This window comes from Watersipora subatra, chromosome 11, assembly GCF_963576615.1.
Source record: "Watersipora subatra chromosome 11, tzWatSuba1.1, whole genome shotgun sequence".
NCBI lineage: Eukaryota > Metazoa > Bryozoa > Gymnolaemata > Cheilostomatida > Watersiporidae > Watersipora > Watersipora subatra.
The window spans coordinates 12,781,803-12,801,566 of record NC_088718.1 but is presented as its reverse complement, the minus strand read 5'-3'; the positions used below and the strand labels follow the sequence as shown (position 1 = coordinate 12,801,566).

At 40.0% G+C, this 19,764-nt stretch overlaps 16 non-coding genes across 16 annotated transcripts; 8 read left to right on the top strand and 8 right to left on the bottom strand.

Annotated features, from left to right (window-relative positions):
* Window positions 1–1,907: 1,907 nt before the first annotated feature.
* LOC137408952 (5S ribosomal RNA) lies at window positions 1,908–2,026 on the bottom strand. The gene has a single exon (XR_010980201.1). It is a non-coding gene; the product is annotated as a 5S ribosomal RNA (ribosomal RNA).
* Window positions 2,027–2,160: 134 nt separating this feature from the next.
* Window positions 2,161–2,279, top strand: LOC137409412 (5S ribosomal RNA). The gene has a single exon (XR_010980633.1). It is a non-coding gene; the product is annotated as a 5S ribosomal RNA (ribosomal RNA).
* Window positions 2,280–4,435: 2,156 nt separating this feature from the next.
* Window positions 4,436–4,554, bottom strand: LOC137408951 (5S ribosomal RNA). Its single transcript, XR_010980200.1, has one exon. It is a non-coding gene; the product is annotated as a 5S ribosomal RNA (ribosomal RNA).
* Window positions 4,555–4,688: 134 nt separating this feature from the next.
* On the top strand, window positions 4,689–4,807 carry LOC137409411 (5S ribosomal RNA). Its single transcript, XR_010980632.1, has one exon. It is a non-coding gene; the product is annotated as a 5S ribosomal RNA (ribosomal RNA).
* A 2,156-nt stretch (window positions 4,808–6,963) lies between these two features.
* Window positions 6,964–7,082, bottom strand: LOC137408949 (5S ribosomal RNA). The gene has a single exon (XR_010980199.1). It is a non-coding gene; the product is annotated as a 5S ribosomal RNA (ribosomal RNA).
* Window positions 7,083–7,216: 134 nt separating this feature from the next.
* On the top strand, window positions 7,217–7,335 carry LOC137409410 (5S ribosomal RNA). Its single transcript, XR_010980631.1, has one exon. It is a non-coding gene; the product is annotated as a 5S ribosomal RNA (ribosomal RNA).
* A 2,107-nt stretch (window positions 7,336–9,442) lies between these two features.
* Window positions 9,443–9,561, bottom strand: LOC137409107 (5S ribosomal RNA). The gene has a single exon (XR_010980351.1). It is a non-coding gene; the product is annotated as a 5S ribosomal RNA (ribosomal RNA).
* A 135-nt stretch (window positions 9,562–9,696) lies between these two features.
* On the top strand, window positions 9,697–9,815 carry LOC137409409 (5S ribosomal RNA). The gene has a single exon (XR_010980630.1). It is a non-coding gene; the product is annotated as a 5S ribosomal RNA (ribosomal RNA).
* A 2,107-nt stretch (window positions 9,816–11,922) lies between these two features.
* LOC137409106 (5S ribosomal RNA) lies at window positions 11,923–12,041 on the bottom strand. Its single transcript, XR_010980350.1, has one exon. It is a non-coding gene; the product is annotated as a 5S ribosomal RNA (ribosomal RNA).
* Window positions 12,042–12,176: 135 nt separating this feature from the next.
* Window positions 12,177–12,295, top strand: LOC137409408 (5S ribosomal RNA). Its single transcript, XR_010980629.1, has one exon. It is a non-coding gene; the product is annotated as a 5S ribosomal RNA (ribosomal RNA).
* Window positions 12,296–14,395: 2,100 nt separating this feature from the next.
* On the bottom strand, window positions 14,396–14,514 carry LOC137408948 (5S ribosomal RNA). Its single transcript, XR_010980198.1, has one exon. It is a non-coding gene; the product is annotated as a 5S ribosomal RNA (ribosomal RNA).
* A 134-nt stretch (window positions 14,515–14,648) lies between these two features.
* LOC137409407 (5S ribosomal RNA) lies at window positions 14,649–14,767 on the top strand. The gene has a single exon (XR_010980628.1). It is a non-coding gene; the product is annotated as a 5S ribosomal RNA (ribosomal RNA).
* Window positions 14,768–16,860: 2,093 nt separating this feature from the next.
* Window positions 16,861–16,979, bottom strand: LOC137408947 (5S ribosomal RNA). The gene has a single exon (XR_010980197.1). It is a non-coding gene; the product is annotated as a 5S ribosomal RNA (ribosomal RNA).
* A 135-nt stretch (window positions 16,980–17,114) lies between these two features.
* LOC137409406 (5S ribosomal RNA) lies at window positions 17,115–17,233 on the top strand. Its single transcript, XR_010980627.1, has one exon. It is a non-coding gene; the product is annotated as a 5S ribosomal RNA (ribosomal RNA).
* A 2,100-nt stretch (window positions 17,234–19,333) lies between these two features.
* LOC137408946 (5S ribosomal RNA) lies at window positions 19,334–19,452 on the bottom strand. The gene has a single exon (XR_010980196.1). It is a non-coding gene; the product is annotated as a 5S ribosomal RNA (ribosomal RNA).
* A 135-nt stretch (window positions 19,453–19,587) lies between these two features.
* LOC137409405 (5S ribosomal RNA) lies at window positions 19,588–19,706 on the top strand. The gene has a single exon (XR_010980626.1). It is a non-coding gene; the product is annotated as a 5S ribosomal RNA (ribosomal RNA).
* Window positions 19,707–19,764: the final 58 nt, after the last annotated feature.

Genomic DNA, 19,764 nt, shown 5'->3' with positions numbered 1-19,764 from the left:
TCATTTCCATTTAAAAGTCTTTTAATTCGCTCTATCTTTTGATATAAAATAAAAAATCATTTCCATTTAAAAGTCTTTTAATTCGCTCTATCTTTTGATATAAAATAAAAAATCATTTCCATTTAAAAGTCTTTTAATTCGCTCTATCTTTTGATATAAAATAAAAAATCATTTCCATTCAAAGGTTTTAGCCGAAACTGGATAATATGAATATTATTAGTACTTGATGCTATCCGGCTAGCTTCAATCTCCTCATCTTCACCAGCCATGCGCCGCTGCTACCCGTGTATTTTAAAGATGATATAATTTCGATTCGTTTTCATTTTGCGCGGCGTAATAGCTCAAGAAACTCGCGTTAAGATTTCCTTTTAATTGCGCAACTCGTATGTCGGCGTTACGAGTTTACCTAAAAGCTAAAATAAATAACTAAACGAAACTCGACTCGGCCTTTCGCCGCAAAATACGCATTCTCGTAATGTAAACTCGAGCGATCGTCTTCGGTCGTGATGAAACAAAACCGTACTCGCGGATGCGTAAAAGTCTAAAAGGTAAATTGTGTCAAAAAGTTTCGAAACGAATTACAAACCGGAACGTGGAATCTACGTTACGACGGCAACTAAGTTCGGTGATGAGCGCGGGCCAGCGCGTAGCTAAGGTTGCTCCATCAGTTTTTATCTTTGCGGAATTATCTCTAGCGAAAAGCCTACTTTCGCGTAAGGTCATTTCCACGCGATTATAATTATTTAAAAGGAAAATATTTACCGTAGTTTTCAAAATGCTGACGAAATAATCTAAAGCGCGTGAAGCGGCGGTAACGAGCCTGCAACCTTCGTACGAATCGGCGAGATCTTGAACGCTATGCGTTTAGCCAATGAGTGAACGAGTCGAATATTATCGAGCGCGAACAACCACGCCGTCGAAGTATGAGAGTACACACGACTCCTAATTTGCACAATATCAACGATTCGTTTGAGCCGGGAATATTCGTTACGCAATGGCAAAGTTTTAAGCTATGCGTTCGAAGTAACTCGATAGCTTTTCATAGCTAATGAGCGAGCTGGACGAATAACCGGCAGCGCGATTGACCGCTCTTTCAAATATTGAGAGAGCGAACGAATCCTAGTTTACATGGTACGCATGAATGTTTCGTTGCAGCGCGATTAACCGCTCTTTCAGATGTTGAGAGAGCAAACGAATCCTAATTTACACGTGTATATAGTAGACGTACTACGATTGTTTCGTTAGGAGTTGAAGCTACTCGCGCGGCGGTCGAACGCGAGCGTACTCGTTTGGAGGCTATTACACCATTTCTAAAGCATCGCTTTATTTGGTTCGACGTGAACATCTTTTTAACACACCTGTTCGCGTAAGTAAAAGCTTTCTATGTAGGGCTGTTTTCTTTCGAACTCGTAGATGAGAAGAACAAGCCAAAGAACGGCGCTTACTACTCACCTGTCTTTACACGCGTAGACATTAGATAGCCGGTAAACTAATAAGATCTACGATAGCGCGTCACTTTATGTCGAGAAAAAGTAACAAACTTCCTTTAAAAGAGATTTCTTCGGATTAAAAGTGAGAATATGTTATTTTTATGTTGAGATCGGACGCTGCAACAGTTTTCGTTATACACGAGTAGAGTACATCCTTCGACTACAAAAAGTGTCGCGCTTTAATTGATCACGCTTGCCAGAAGGGTTTTGACGCGGAAATGCAGCAGCAAAGTTATATATACTGTTACACACTACACGTACGTAGTACATAGTACATAGTACATAGTACATAGTATATGTATATATATATAACGCATACGTAGTACATGTTCATGTACATGAACATGTACATGTACATGTAGATGAAGATAGCGCGAAGATCGCGATGAAGATAGCAAGATGTAAAAATAAATAAAAAGTCTACAGCACCCGGTATTCCCAGGCGGTCACCCATCCAAGTACTAACCGGGCTCGACGTTGCTTAGCTTCAGTGATCGGACGAGAACTGGCGTTTTCAACGTGATATGGCCGTAGACACTGATGCGCTCTTCGAGACACGCTATTAACGCAGAGTTATAATAATGCTCACCAAGCCGTGACTATATTGTCCAATGGGCGTTCGCTGATTATTGCCACGTTTCTCATTAGCGTCTGTTGAAGCTTACTAAATGTCTACGGCCATATCACGTTGAAAACGCCAGTTCTCGTCCGATCACTGAAGCTAAGCAACGTCGAGCCCGGTTAGTACTTGGATGGGTGACCGCCTGGGAATACCGGGTGCTGTAGACCTTTAGTTTTTATCAAAATTATACTAATTTAGAATTTTCAAGCTTCTTTAATTCACTCTATCTCTTGATATAGAATAAAAAATCATTTCCGCTTGAAAGTCTTTTAATTCGCTCTATCTCTTGATGTAAAATAAAAAATCATTTCCGCTTGAAAGTCTTTTAATTCGCTCTATCTCTTGATGTAAAATAAAAAATCATTTCCATTTAAAAGTCTTTTAATTCGCTCTATCTCTTGATTTAAAACAAAAAATCATTTCCATTTAAAAGTCTTTTAATTCGCTCTATCTTTTGATATAAAATAAAAAATCATTTCCATTTAAAAGTCTTTTAATTCGCTCTATCTTTTGATATAAAATAAAAAATCATTTCCATTTAAAAGTCTTTTAATTCGCTCTATCTTTTGATATAAAATAAAAAATCATTTCCATTCAAAGGTTTTAGCCGAAACTGGATAATATGAATATTATTAGTACTTGATGCTATCCGGCTAGCTTCAATCTCCTCATCTTCACCAGCCATGCGCCGCTGCTACCCGTGTATTTTAAAGAGGATATAATTTCGATTCGTTTTCATTTTGCGCGGCGTAATAGCTCAAGAAACTCGCGTTAAGATTTCCTTTTAATTGTGCAACTCGTATGTCGGCGTTACGAGTTTACCTAAAAGCTAAAATAAATAACTAAACGAAACTCGACTCGGCCTTTCGCCGCAAAATACGCATTCTCGTAATGTAAACTCGAGCGATCGTCTTCGGTCGTGATGAAACAAAACCGTACTCGCGGATGCGTAAAAGTCTAAAAGGTAAATTGTGTCAAAAAGTTTCGAAACGAATTACAAACCGGAACGTGGAATCTACGTTACGACGGCAACTAAGTTCGGTGATGAGCGCGGGCCAGCGCGTAGCTAAGGTTGCTCCATCAGTTTTTATCTTTGCGGAATTATCTCTAGCGAAAAGCCTACTTTCGCGTAAGGTCATTTCCACGCGATTATAATTATTTAAAAGGAAAATATTTACCGTAGTTTTCAAAATGCTGACGAAATAATCTAAAGCGTGTGAAGCGGCGGTAACGAGCCTGCAACCTTCGTACGAATCGGCGAGATCTTGAACGCTATGCGTTTAGCCAATGAGTGAACGAGTCGAATATTATCGAACGCGAACAACTACGCCGTCGAAGTATGAGAGTACACACGACTCCTAATTTGCACAATATCAACGATTCGTTTGAGCCGGGAATATTCGTTACGCAATGGCAAAGTTTTAAGCTATGCGTTCGAAGTAACTCGATAGCTTTTCATAGCTAATGAGCGAGCTGGACGAATAACCGGCAGCGCGATTGACCGCTCTTTCAAATATTGAGAGAGCGAACGAATCCTAGTTTACATGGTACGCATGAATGTTTCGTTGCAGCGCGATTAACCGCTCTTTCAGATGTTGAGAGAGCAAACGAATCCTAATTTACACGTGTATATAGTAGACGTACTACGATTGTTTCGTTAGGAGTTGAAGCTACTCGCGCGGCGGTCGAACGCGAGCGTACTCGTTTGGAGGCTATTACACCATTTCTAAAGCATCGCTTTATTTGGTTCGACGTGAACATCTTTTTAACACACCTGTTCGCGTAAGTAAAAGCTTTCTATGTAGGGCTGTTTTCTTTCGAACTCGTAGATGAGAAGAACAAGCCAAAGAACGGCGCTTACTACTCACCTGTCTTTACACGCGTAGACATTAGATAGCCGGTAAACTAATAAGATCTACGATAGCGCGTCACTTTATGTCGAGAAAAAGTAACAAACTTCCTTTAAAAGAGATTTCTTCGGATTAAAAGTGAGAATATGTTATTTTTATGTTGAGATCGGACGCTGCAACAGTTTTCGTTATACACGAGTAGAGTACATCCTTCGACTACAAAAAGTGTCGCGCTTTAATTGATCACGCTTGCCAGAAGGGTTTTGACGCGGAAATGCAGCAGCAAAGTTATATATACTGTTACACACTACACGTACGTAGTACATAGTACATAGTACATAGTACATAGTATATGTATATATATATAACGCATACGTAGTACATGTTCATGTACATGAACATGTACATGTACATGTAGATGAAGATAGCGCGAAGATCGCGATGAAGATAGCAAGATGTAAAAATAAATAAAAAGTCTACAGCACCCGGTATTCCCAGGCGGTCACCCATCCAAGTACTAACCGGGCTCGACGTTGCTTAGCTTCAGTGATCGGACGAGAACTGGCGTTTTCAACGTGATATGGCCGTAGACACTGATGCGCTCTTCGAGACACGCTATTAACGCAGAGTTATAATAATGCTCACCAAGCCGTGACTATATTGTCCAATGGGCGTTCGCTGATTATTGCCACGTTTCTCATTAGCGTCTGTTGAAGCTTACTAAATGTCTACGGCCATATCACGTTGAAAACGCCAGTTCTCGTCCGATCACTGAAGCTAAGCAACGTCGAGCCCGGTTAGTACTTGGATGGGTGACCGCCTGGGAATACCGGGTGCTGTAGACCTTTAGTTTTTATCAAAATTATACTAATTTAGAATTTTCAAGCTTCTTTAATTCACTCTATCTCTTGATATAGAATAAAAAATCATTTCCGCTTGAAAGTCTTTTAATTCGCTCTATCTCTTGATGTAAAATAAAAAATCATTTCCGCTTGAAAGTCTTTTAATTCGCTCTATCTCTTGATGTAAAATAAAAAATCATTTCCATTTAAAAGTCTTTTAATTCGCTCTATCTCTTGATTTAAAACAAAAAATCATTTCCATTTAAAAGTCTTTTAATTCGCTCTATCTTTTGATATAAAATAAAAAATCATTTCCATTTAAAAGTCTTTTAATTCGCTCTATCTTTTGATATAAAATAAAAAATCATTTCCATTTAAAAGTCTTTTAATTCGCTCTATCTTTTGATATAAAATAAAAAATCATTTCCATTCAAAGGTTTTAGCCGAAACTGGATAATATGAATATTATTAGTACTTGATGCTATCCGGCTAGCTTCAATCTCCTCATCTTCACCAGCCATGCGCCGCTGCTACCCGTGTATTTTAAAGATGATATAATTTCGATTCGTTTTCATTTTGCGCGGCGTAATAGCTCAAGAAACTCGCGTTAAGATTTCCTTTTAATTGCGCAACTCGTATGTCGGCGTTACGAGTTTACCTAAAAGCTAAAATAAATAACTAAACGAAACTCGACTCGGCCTTTCGCCGCAAAATACGCATTCTCGTAATGTAAACTCGAGCGATCGTCTTCGGTCGTGATGAAACAAAACCGTACTCGCGGATGCGTAAAAGTCTAAAAGGTAAATTGTGTCAAAAAGTTTCGAAACGAATTACAAACCGGAACGTGGAATCTACGTTACGACGGCAACTAAGTTCGGTGATGAGCGCGGGCCAGCGCGTAGCTAAGGTTGCTCCATCAGTTTTTATCTTTGCGGAATTATCTCTAGCGAAAAGCCTACTTTCGCGTAAGGTCATTTCCACGCGATTATAATTATTTAAAAGGAAAATATTTACCGTAGTTTTCAAAATGCTGACGAAATAATCTAAAGCGCGTGAAGCGGCGGTAACGAGCCTGCAACCTTCGTACGAATCGGCGAGATCTTGAACGCTATGCGTTTAGCCAATGAGTGAACGAGTCGAATATTATCGAGCGCGAACAACCACGCCGTCGAAGTATGAGAGTACACACGACTCCTAATTTGCACAATATCAACGATTCGTTTGAGCCGGGAATATTCGTTACGCAATGGCAAAGTTTTAAGCTATGCGTTCGAAGTAACTCGATAGCTTTTCATAGCTAATGAGCGAGCTGGACGAATAACCGGCAGCGCGATTGACCGCTCTTTCAAATATTGAGAGAGCGAACGAATCCTAGTTTACATGGTACGCATGAATGTTTCGTTGCAGCGCGATTAACCGCTCTTTCAGATGTTGAGAGAGCAAACGAATCCTAATTTACACGTGTATATAGTAGACGTACTACGATTGTTTCGTTAGGAGTTGAAGCTACTCGCGCGGCGGTCGAACGCGAGCGTACTCGTTTGGAGGCTATTACACCATTTCTAAAGCATCGCTTTATTTGGTTCGACGTGAACATCTTTTTAACACACCTGTTCGCGTAAGTAAAAGCTTTCTATGTAGGGCTGTTTTCTTTCGAACTCGTAGATGAGAAGAACAAGCCAAAGAACGGCGCTTACTACTCACCTGTCTTTACACGCGTAGACATTAGATAGCCGGTAAACTAATAAGATCTACGATAGCGCGTCACTTTATGTCGAGAAAAAGTAACAAACTTCCTTTAAAAGAGATTTCTTCGGATTAAAAGTGAGAATATGTTATTTTTATGTTGAGATCGGACGCTGCAACAGTTTTCGTTATACACGAGTAGAGTACATCCTTCGACTACAAAAAGTGTCGCGCTTTAATTGATCACGCTTGCCAGAAGGGTTTTGACGCGGAAATGCAGCAGCAAAGTTATATATACTGTTACACACTACACGTACGTAGTACATAGTACATAGTACATAGTACATAGTATATGTATATATATATAACGCATACGTAGTACATGTTCATGTACATGAACATGTACATGTACATGTAGATGAAGATAGCGCGAAGATCGCGATGAAGATAGCAAGATGTAAAAATAAATAAAAAGTCTACAGCACCCGGTATTCCCAGGCGGTCACCCATCCAAGTACTAACCGGGCTCGACGTTGCTTAGCTTCAGTGATCGGACGAGAACTGGCGTTTTCAACGTGATATGGCCGTAGACACTGATGCGCTCTTCGAGACACGCTATTAACGCAGAGTTATAATAATGCTCACCAAGCCGTGACTATATTGTCCAATGGGCGTTCGCTGATTATTGCCACGTTTCTCATTAGCGTCTGTTGAAGCTTACTAAATGTCTACGGCCATATCACGTTGAAAACGCCAGTTCTCGTCCGATCACTGAAGCTAAGCAACGTCGAGCCCGGTTAGTACTTGGATGGGTGACCGCCTGGGAATACCGGGTGCTGTAGACCTTTAGTTTTTATCAAAATTATACTAATTTAGAATTTTCAAGCTTCTTTAATTCACTCTATCTCTTGATATAGAATAAAAAATCATTTCCGCTTGAAAGTCTTTTAATTCGCTCTATCTCTTGATGTAAAATAAAAAATCATTTCCGCTTGAAAGTCTTTTAATTCGCTCTATCTCTTGATGTAAAATAAAAAATCATTTCCATTTAAAAGTCTTTTAATTCGCTCTATCTCTTGATTTAAAACAAAAAATCATTTCCATTTAAAAGTCTTTTAATTCGCTCTATCTTTTGATATAAAATAAAAAATCATTTCCATTTAAAAGTCTTTTAATTCGCTCTATCTTTTGATATAAAATAAAAAATCATTTCCATTCAAAGGTTTTAGCCGAAACTGGATAATATGAATATTATTAGTACTTGATGCTATCCGGCTAGCTTCAATCTCCTCATCTTCACCAGCCATGCGCCGCTGCTACCCGTGTATTTTAAAGAGGATATAATTTCGATTCGTTTTCATTTTGCGCGGCGTAATAGCTCAAGAAACTCGCGTTAAGATTTCCTTTTAATTGCGCAACTCGTATGTCGGCGTTACGAGTTTACCTAAAAGCTAAAATAAATAACTAAACGAAACTCGACTCGGCCTTTCGCCGCAAAATACGCATTCTCGTAATGTAAACTCGAGCGATCGTCTTCGATCGTGATGAAACAAAACCGTACTCGCGGATGCGTAAAAGTCTAAAAGGTAAATTGTGTCAAAAAGTTTCGAAACGAATTACAAACCGGAACGTGGAATCTACGTTACGACGGCAACTAAGTTCGGTGATGAGCGCGGGCCAGCGCGTAGCTAAGGTTGCTCCATCAGTTTTTATCTTTGCGGAATTATCTCTAGCGAAAAGCCTACTTTCGCGTAAGGTCATTTCCACGCGATTATAATTATTTAAAAGGAAAATATTTACCGTAGTTTTCAAAATGCTGACGAAATAATCTAAAGCGCGTGAAGCGGCGGTAACGAGCCTGCAACCTTCGTACGAATCGGCGAGATCTTGAACGCTATGCGTTTAGCCAATGAGTGAACGAGTCGAATATTATCGAGCGCGAACAACCACGCCGTCGAAGTATGAGAGTACACACGACTCCTAATTTGCACAATATCAACGATTCGTTTGAGCCGGGAATATTCGTTACGCAATGGCAAAGTTTTAAGCTATGCGTTCGAAGTAACTCGATAGCTTTTCATAGCTAATGAGCGAGCTGGACGAATAACCGGCAGCGCGATTGACCGCTCTTTCAAATATTGAGAGAGCGAACGAATCCTAGTTTACATGGTACGCATGAATGTTTCGTTGCAGCGCGATTAACCGCTCTTTCAGATGTTGAGAGAGCAAACGAATCCTAATTTACACGTGTATATAGTAGACGTACTACGATTGTTTCGTTAGGAGTTGAAGCTACTCGCGCGGCGGTCGAACGCGAGCGTACTCGTTTGGAGGCTATTACACCATTTCTAAAGCATCGCTTTATTTGGTTCGACGTGAACATCTTTTTAACACACCTGTTCGCGTAAGTAAAAGCTTTCTATGTAGGGCTGTTTTCTTTCGAACTCGTAGATGAGAAGAACAAGCCAAAGAACGGCGCTTACTACTCACCTGTCTTTACACGCGTAGACATTAGATAGCCGGTAAACTAATAAGATCTACGATAGCGCGTCACTTTATGTCGAGAAAAAGTAACAAACTTCCTTTAAAAGAGATTTCTTCGGATTAAAAGTGAGAATATGTTATTTTTATGTTGAGATCGGACGCTGCAACAGTTTTCGTTATACACGAGTAGAGTACATCCTTCGACTACAAAAAGTGTCGCGCTTTAATTGATCACGCTTGCCAGAAGGGTTTTGACGCGGAAATGCAGCAGCAAAGTTATATATACTGTTACACACTACACGTACGTAGTACATAGTACATAGTACATAGTACATAGTACATAGTATATGTATATATATATAACGCATACGTAGTACATGTTCATGTACATGAACATGTACATGTACATGTAGATGAAGATAGCGCGAAGATCGCGATGAAGATAGCAAGATGTAAAAATAAATAAAAAGTCTACAGCACCCGGTATTCCCAGGCGGTCACCCATCCAAGTACTAACCGGGCTCGACGTTGCTTAGCTTCAGTGATCGGACGAGAACTGGCATTTTCAACGTGATATGGCCGTAGACACTGATGCGCTCTTCGAGACACGCTATTAACGCAGAGTTATAATAATGCTCACCAAGCCGTGACTATATTGTCCAATGGGCGTTCGCTGATTATTGCCACGTTTCTCATTTAGCGTCTGTTGAAGCTTACTAAATGTCTACGGCCATATCACGTTGAAAACGCCAGTTCTCGTCCGATCACTGAAGCTAAGCAACGTCGAGCCCGGTTAGTACTTGGATGGGTGACCGCCTGGGAATACCGGGTGCTGTAGACCTTTAGTTTTTATCAAAATTATACTAATTTAGAATTTTCAAGCTTCTTTAATTCACTCTATCTCTTGATATAGAATAAAAAATCATTTCCGCTTGAAAGTCTTTTAATTCGCTCTATCTCTTGATGTAAAATAAAAAATCATTTCCGCTTGAAAGTCTTTTAATTCGCTCTATCTCTTGATGTAAAATAAAAAATCATTTCCATTTAAAAGTCTTTTAATTCGCTCTATCTCTTGATTTAAAACAAAAAATCATTTCCATTTAAAAGTCTTTTAATTCGCTCTATCTTTTGATATAAAATAAAAAATCATTTCCATTTAAAAGTCTTTTAATTCGCTCTATCTTTTGATATAAAATAAAAAATCATTTCCATTCAAAGGTTTTAGCCGAAACTGGATAATATGAATATTATTAGTACTTGATGCTATCCGGCTAGCTTCAATCTCCTCATCTTCACCAGCCATGCGCCGCTGCTACCCGTGTATTTTAAAGAGGATATAATTTCGATTCGTTTTCATTTTGCGCGGCGTAATAGCTCAAGAAACTCGCGTTAAGATTTCCTTTTAATTGCGCAACTCGTATGTCGGCGTTACGAGTTTACCTAAAAGCTAAAATAAATAACTAAACGAAACTCGACTCGGCCTTTCGCCGCAAAATACGCATTCTCGTAATGTAAACTCGAGCGATCGTCTTCGATCGTGATGAAACAAAACCGTACTCGCGGATGCGTAAAAGTCTAAAAGGTAAATTGTGTCAAAAAGTTTCGAAACGAATTACAAACCGGAACGTGGAATCTACGTTACGACGGCAACTAAGTTCGGTGATGAGCGCGGGCCAGCGCGTAGCTAAGGTTGCTCCATCAGTTTTTATCTTTGCGGAATTATCTCTAGCGAAAAGCCTACTTTCGCGTAAGGTCATTTCCACGCGATTATAATTATTTAAAAGGAAAATATTTACCGTAGTTTTCAAAATGCTGACGAAATAATCTAAAGCGCGTGAAGCGGCGGTAACGAGCCTGCAACCTTCGTACGAATCGGCGAGATCTTGAACGCTATGCGTTTAGCCAATGAGTGAACGAGTCGAATATTATCGAGCGCGAACAACCACGCCGTCGAAGTATGAGAGTACACACGACTCCTAATTTGCACAATATCAACGATTCGTTTGAGCCGGGAATATTCGTTACGCAATGGCAAAGTTTTAAGCTATGCGTTCGAAGTAACTCGATAGCTTTTCATAGCTAATGAGCGAGCTGGACGAATAACCGGCAGCGCGATTGACCGCTCTTTCAAATATTGAGAGAGCGAACGAATCCTAGTTTACATGGTACGCATGAATGTTTCGTTGCAGCGCGATTAACCGCTCTTTCAGATGTTGAGAGAGCAAACGAATCCTAATTTACACGTGTATATAGTAGACGTACTACGATTGTTTCGTTAGGAGTTGAAGCTACTCGCGCGGCGGTCGAACGCGAGCGTACTCGTTTGGAGGCTATTACACCATTTCTAAAGCATCGCTTTATTTGGTTCGACGTGAACATCTTTTTAACACACCTGTTCGCGTAAGTAAAAGCTTTCTATGTAGGGCTGTTTTCTTTCGAACTCGTAGATGAGAAGAACAAGCCAAAGAACGGCGCTTACTACTCACCTGTCTTTACACGCGTAGACATTAGATAGCCGGTAAACTAATAAGATCTACGATAGCGCGTCACTTTATGTCGAGAAAAAGTAACAAACTTCCTTTAAAAGAGATTTCTTCGGATTAAAAGTGAGAATATGTTATTTTTATGTTGAGATCGGACGCTGCAACAGTTTTCGTTATACACGAGTAGAGTACATCCTTCGACTACAAAAAGTGTCGCGCTTTAATTGATCACGCTTGCCAGAAGGGTTTTGACGCGGAAATGCAGCAGCAAAGTTATATATACTGTTACACACTACACGTACGTAGTACATAGTACATAGTACATAGTACATAGTACATAGTATATGTATATATATATAACGCATACGTAGTACATGTTCATGTACATGAACATGTACATGTACATGTAGATGAAGATAGCGCGAAGATCGCGATGAAGATAGCAAGATGTAAAAATAAATAAAAAGTCTACAGCACCCGGTATTCCCAGGCGGTCACCCATCCAAGTACTAACCGGGCTCGACGTTGCTTAGCTTCAGTGATCGGACGAGAACTGGCATTTTCAACGTGATATGGCCGTAGACACTGATGCGCTCTTCGAGACACGCTATTAACGCAGAGTTATAATAATGCTCACCAAGCCGTGACTATATTGTCCAATGGGCGTTCGCTGATTATTGCCACGTTTCTCATTTAGCGTCTGTTGAAGCTTACTAAATGTCTACGGCCATATCACGTTGAAAACGCCAGTTCTCGTCCGATCACTGAAGCTAAGCAACGTCGAGCCCGGTTAGTACTTGGATGGGTGACCGCCTGGGAATACCGGGTGCTGTAGACCTTTAGTTTTTATCAAAATTATACTAATTTAGAATTTTCAAGCTTCTTTAATTCACTCTATCTCTTGATATAGAATAAAAAATCATTTCCGCTTGAAAGTCTTTTAATTCGCTCTATCTCTTGATGTAAAATAAAAAATCATTTCCGCTTGAAAGTCTTTTAATTCGCTCTATCTCTTGATGTAAAATAAAAAATCATTTCCATTTAAAAGTCTTTTAATTCGCTCTATCTCTTGATTTAAAACAAAAAATCATTTCCATTTAAAAGTCTTTTAATTCGCTCTATCTTTTGATATAAAATAAAAAATCATTTCCATTTAAAAGTCTTTTAATTCGCTCTATCTTTTGATATAAAATAAAAAATCATTTCCATTCAAAGGTTTTAGCCGAAACTGGATAATATGAATATTATTAGTACTTGATGCTATCCGGCTAGCTTCAATCTCCTCATCTTCACCAGCCATGCGCCGCTGCTACCCGTGTATTTTAAAGAGGATATAATTTCGATTCGTTTTCATTTTGCGCGGCGTAATAGCTCAAGAAACTCGCGTTAAGATTTCCTTTTAATTGCGCAACTCGTATGTCGGCGTTACGAGTTTACCTAAAAGCTAAAATAAATAACTAAACGAAACTCGACTCGGCCTTTCGCCGCAAAATACGCATTCTCGTAATGTAAACTCGAGCGATCGTCTTCGATCGTGATGAAACAAAACCGTACTCGCGGATGCGTAAAAGTCTAAAAGGTAAATTGTGTCAAAAAGTTTCGAAACGAATTACAAACCGGAACGTGGAATCTACGTTACGACGGCAACTAAGTTCGGTGATGAGCGCGGGCCAGCGCGTAGCTAAGGTTGCTCCATCAGTTTTTATCTTTGCGGAATTATCTCTAGCGAAAAGCCTACTTTCGCGTAAGGTCATTTCCACGCGATTATAATTATTTAAAAGGAAAATATTTACCGTAGTTTTCAAAATGCTGACGAAATAATCTAAAGCGCGTGAAGCGGCGGTAACGAGCCTGCAACCTTCGTACGAATCGGCGAGATCTTGAACGCTATGCGTTTAGCCAATGAGTGAACGAGTCGAATATTATCGAGCGCGAACAACCACGCCGTCGAAGTATGAGAGTACACACGACTCCTAATTTGCACAATATCAACGATTCGTTTGAGCCGGGAATATTCGTTACGCAATGGCAAAGTTTTAAGCTATGCGTTCGAAGTAACTCGATAGCTTTTCATAGCTAATGAGCGAGCTGGACGAATAACCGGCAGCGCGATTGACCGCTCTTTCAAATATTGAGAGAGCGAACGAATCCTAGTTTACATGGTACGCATGAATGTTTCGTTGCAGCGCGATTAACCGCTCTTTCAGATGTTGAGAGAGCAAACGAATCCTAATTTACACGTGTATATAGTAGACGTACTACGATTGTTTCGTTAGGAGTTGAAGCTACTCGCGCGGCGGTCGAACGCGAGCGTACTCGTTTGGAGGCTATTACACCATTTCTAAAGCATCGCTTTATTTGGTTCGACGTGAACATCTTTTTAACACACCTGTTCGCGTAAGTAAAAGCTTTCTATGTAGGGCTGTTTTCTTTCGAACTCGTAGATGAGAAGAACAAGCCAAAGAACGGCGCTTACTACTCACCTGTCTTTACACGCGTAGACATTAGATAGCCGGTAAACTAATAAGATCTACGATAGCGCGTCACTTTATGTCGAGAAAAAGTAACAAACTTCCTTTAAAAGAGATTTCTTCGGATTAAAAGTGAGAATATGTTATTTTTATGTTGAGATCGGACGCTGCAACAGTTTTCGTTATACACGAGTAGAGTACATCCTTCGACTACAAAAAGTGTCGCGCTTTAATTGATCACGCTTGCCAGAAGGGTTTTGACGCGGAAATGCAGCAGCAAAGTTATATATACTGTTACACACTACACGTACGTAGTACATAGTACATAGTACATAGTACATAGTATATGTATATATATATAACGCATACGTAGTACATGTTCATGTACATGAACATGTACATGTACATGTAGATGAAGATAGCGCGAAGATCGCGATGAAGATAGCAAGATGTAAAAATAAATAAAAAGTCTACAGCACCCGGTATTCCCAGGCGGTCACCCATCCAAGTACTAACCGGGCTCGACGTTGCTTAGCTTCAGTGATCGGACGAGAACTGGCGTTTTCAACGTGATATGGCCGTAGACACTGATGCGCTCTTCGAGACACGCTATTAACGCAGAGTTATAATAATGCTCACCAAGCCGTGACTATATTGTCCAATGGGCGTTCGCTGATTATTGCCACGTTTCTCATTAGCGTCTGTTGAAGCTTACTAAATGTCTACGGCCATATCACGTTGAAAACGCCAGTTCTCGTCCGATCACTGAAGCTAAGCAACGTCGAGCCCGGTTAGTACTTGGATGGGTGACCGCCTGGGAATACCGGGTGCTGTAGACCTTTAGTTTTTATCAAAATTATACTAATTTAGAATTTTCAAGCTTCTTTAATTCACTCTATCTCTTGATATAGAATAAAAAATCATTTCCGCTTGAAAGTCTTTTAATTCGCTCTATCTCTTGATGTAAAATAAAAAATCATTTCCGCTTGAAAGTCTTTTAATTCGCTCTATCTCTTGATGTAAAATAAAAAATCATTTCCATTTAAAAGTCTTTTAATTCGCTCTATCTCTTGATTTAAAACAAAAAATCATTTCCATTTAAAAGTCTTTTAATTCGCTCTATCTTTTGATATAAAATAAAAAATCATTTCCATTTAAAAGTCTTTTAATTCGCTCTATCTTTTGATATAAAATAAAAAATCATTTCCATTCAAAGGTTTTAGCCGAAACTGGATAATATGAATATTATTAGTACTTGATGCTATCCGGCTAGCTTCAATCTCCTCATCTTCACCAGCCATGCGCCGCTGCTACCCGTGTATTTTAAAGAGGATATAATTTCGATTCGTTTTCATTTTGCGCGGCGTAATAGCTCAAGAAACTCGCGTTAAGATTTCCTTTTAATTGCGCAACTCGTATGTCGGCGTTACGAGTTTACCTAAAAGCTAAAATAAATAACTAAACGAAACTCGACTCGGCCTTTCGCCGCAAAATACGCATTCTCGTAATGTAAACTCGAGCGATCGTCTTCGATCGTGATGAAACAAAACCGTACTCGCGGATGCGTAAAAGTCTAAAAGGTAAATTGTGTCAAAAAGTTTCGAAACGAATTACAAACCGGAACGTGGAATCTACGTTACGACGGCAACTAAGTTCGGTGATGAGCGCGGGCCAGCGCGTAGCTAAGGTTGCTCCATCAGTTTTTATCTTTGCGGAATTATCTCTAGCGAAAAGCCTACTTTCGCGTAAGGTCATTTCCACGCGATTATAATTATTTAAAAGGAAAATATTTACCGTAGTTTTCAAAATGCTGACGAAATAATCTAAAGCGCGTGAAGCGGCGGTAACGAGCCTGCAACCTTCGTACGAATCGGCGAGATCTTGAACGCTATGCGTTTAGCCAATGAGTGAACGAGTCGAATATTATCGAGCGCGAACAACCACGCCGTCGAAGTATGAGAGTACACACGACTCCTAATTTGCACAATATCAACGATTCGTTTGAGCCGGGAATATTCGTTACGCAATGGCAAAGTTTTAAGCTATGCGTTCGAAGTAACTCGATAGCTTTTCATAGCTAATGAGCGAGCTGGACGAATAACCGGCAGCGCGATTGACCGCTCTTTCAAATATTGAGAGAGCGAACGAATCCTAGTTTACATGGTACGCATGAATGTTTCGTTGCAGCGCGATTAACCGCTCTTTCAGATGTTGAGAGAGCAAACGAATCCTAATTTACACGTGTATATAGTAGACGTACTACGATTGTTTCGTTAGGAGTTGAAGCTACTCGCGCGGCGGTCGAACGCGAGCGTACTCGTTTGGAGGCTATTACACCATTTCTAAAGCATCGCTTTATTTGGTTCGACGTGAACATCTTTTTAACACACCTGTTCGCGTAAGTAAAAGCTTTCTATGTAGGGCTGTTTTCTTTCGAACTCGTAGATGAGAAGAACAAGCCAAAGAACGGCGCTTACTACTCACCTGTCTTTACACGCGTAGACATTAGATAGCCGGTAAACTAATAAGATCTACGATAGCGCGTCACTTTATGTCGAGAAAAAGTAACAAACTTCCTTTAAAAGAGATTTCTTCGGATTAAAAGTGAGAATATGTTATTTTTATGTTGAGATCGGACGCTGCAACAGTTTTTGTTATACACGAGTAGAGTACATCCTTCGACTACAAAAAGTGTCGCGCTTTAATTGATCACGCTTGCCAGAAGGGTTTTGACGCGGAAATGCAGCAGCAAAGTTATATATACTGTTACACACTACACGTACGTAGTACATAGTACATAGTACATAGTATATGTATATATATATAACGCATACGTAGTACATGTTCATGTACATGAACATGTACATGTACATGTAGATGAAGATAGCGCGAAGATCGCGATGAAGATAGCAAGATGTAAAAATAAATAAAAAGTCTACAGCACCCGGTATTCCCAGGCGGTCACCCATCCAAGTACTAACCGGGCTCGACGTTGCTTAGCTTCAGTGATCGGACGAGAACTGGCGTTTTCAACGTGATATGGCCGTAGACACTGATGCGCTCTTCGAGACACGCTATTAACGCAGAGTTATAATAATGCTCACCAAGCCGTGACTATATTGTCCAATGGGCGTTCGCTGATTATTGCCACGTTTCTCATTTAGCGTCTGTTGAAGCTTACTAAATGTCTACGGCCATATCACGTTGAAAACGCCAGTTCTCGTCCGATCACTGAAGCTAAGCAACGTCGAGCCCGGTTAGTACTTGGATGGGTGACCGCCTGGGAATACCGGGTGCTGTAGACCTTTAGTTTTTATCAAAATTATACTAATTTAGAATTTTCAAGCTTCTTTAATTCACTCTATCTCTTGATATAGAATAAAAAATCATTTCCGCTTGAAAGTCTTTTAATTCGCTCTATCTCTTGATGTAAAATAAAAAATCATTTCCGCTTGAAAGTCTTTTAATTCGCTCTATCTCTTGATGTAAAATAAAAAATCATTTCCATTTAAAAGTCTTTTAATTCGCTCTATCTCTTGATTTAAAACAAAAAATCATTTCCATTTAAAAGTCTTTTAATTCGCTCTATCTTTTGATATAAAATAAAAAATCATTTCCATTTAAAAGTCTTTTAATTCGCTCTATCTTTTGATATAAAATAAAAAATCATTTCCATTCAAAGGTTTTAGCCGAAACTGGATAATATGAATATTATTAGTACTTGATGCTATCCGGCTAGCTTCAATCTCCTCATCTTCACCAGCCATGCGCCGCTGCTACCCGTGTATTTTAAAGAGGATATAATTTCGATTCGTTTTCATTTTGCGCGGCGTAATAGCTCAAGAAACTCGCGTTAAGATTTCCTTTTAATTGCGCAACTCGTATGTCGGCGTTACGAGTTTACCTAAAAGCTAAAATAAATAACTAAACGAAACTCGACTCGGCCTTTCGCCGCAAAATACGCATTCTCGTAATGTAAACTCGAGCGATCGTCTTCGATCGTGATGAAACAAAACCGTACTCGCGGATGCGTAAAAGTCTAAAAGGTAAATTGTGTCAAAAAGTTTCGAAACGAATTACAAACCGGAACGTGGAATCTACGTTACGACGGCAACTAAGTTCGGTGATGAGCGCGGGCCAGCGCGTAGCTAAGGTTGCTCCATCAGTTTTTATCTTTGCGGAATTATCTCTAGCGAAAAGCCTACTTTCGCGTAAGGTCATTTCCACGCGATTATAATTATTTAAAAGGAAAATATTTACCGTAGTTTTCAAAATGCTGACGAAATAATCTAAAGCGCGTGAAGCGGCGGTAACGAGCCTGCAACCTTCGTACGAATCGGCGAGATCTTGAACGCTATGCGTTTAGCCAATGAGTGAACGAGTCGAATATTATCGAGCGCGAACAACCACGCCGTCGAAGTATGAGAGTACACACGACTCCTAATTTGCACAATATCAACGATTCGTTTGAGCCGGGAATATTCGTTACGCAATGGCAACGTTTTAAGCTATGCGTTCGAAGTAACTCGATAGCTTTTCATAGCTAATGAGCGAGCTGGACGAATAACCGGCAGCGCGATTGACCGCTCTTTCAAATATTGAGAAAGCGAACGAATCCTAGTTTACATGGTACGCATGAATGTTTCGTTGCAGCGCGATTAACCGCTCTTTCAGATGTTGAGAGAGCAAACGAATCCTAATTTACACGTGTATATAGTAGACGTACTACGATTGTTTCGTTAGGAGTTGAAGCTACTCGCGCGGCGGTCGAACGCGAGCGTACTCGTTTGGAGGCTATTACACCATTTCTAAAGCATCGCTTTATTTGGTTCGACGTGAACATCTTTTTAACACACCTGTTCGCGTAAGTAAAAGCTTTCTATGTAGGGCTGTTTTCTTTCGAACTCGTAGATGAGAAGAACAAGCCAAAGAACGGCGCTTACTACTCACCTGTCTTTACACGCGTAGACATTAGATAGCCGGTAAACTAATAAGATCTACGATAGCGCGTCACTTTATGTCGAGAAAAAGTAACAAACTTCCTTTAAAAGAGATTTCTTCGGATTAAAAGTGAGAATATGTTATTTTTATGTTGAGATCGGACGCTGCAACAGTTTTCGTTATACACGAGTAGAGTACATCCTTCGACTACAAAAAGTGTCGCGCTTTAATTGATCACGCTTGCCAGAAGGGTTTTGACGCGGAAATGCAGCAGCAAAGTTATATATACTGTTACACACTACACGTACGTAGTACATAGTACATAGTACATAGTACATAGTATATGTATATATATATAACGCATACGTAGTACATGTTCATGTACATGAACATGTACATGTACATGTAGATGAAGATAGCGCGAAGATCGCGATGAAGATAGCAAGATGTAAAAATAAATAAAAAGTCTACAGCACCCGGTATTCCCAGGCGGTCACCCATCCAAGTACTAACCGGGCTCGACGTTGCTTAGCTTCAGTGATCGGACGAGAACTGGCGTTTTCAACGTGATATGGCCGTAGACACTGATGCGCTCTTCGAGACACGCTATTAACGCAGAGTTATAATAATGCTCACCAAGCCGTGACTATATTGTCCAATGGGCGTTCGCTGATTATTGCCACGTTTCTCATTTAGCGTCTGTTGAAGCTTACTAAATGTCTACGGCCATATCACGTTGAAAACGCCAGTTCTCGTCCGATCACTGAAGCTAAGCAACGTCGAGCCCGGTTAGTACTTGGATGGGTGACCGCCTGGGAATACCGGGTGCTGTAGACCTTTAGTTTTTATCAAAATTATACTAATTTAGAATTTTCAAGCTTCTTTAATTCACTCT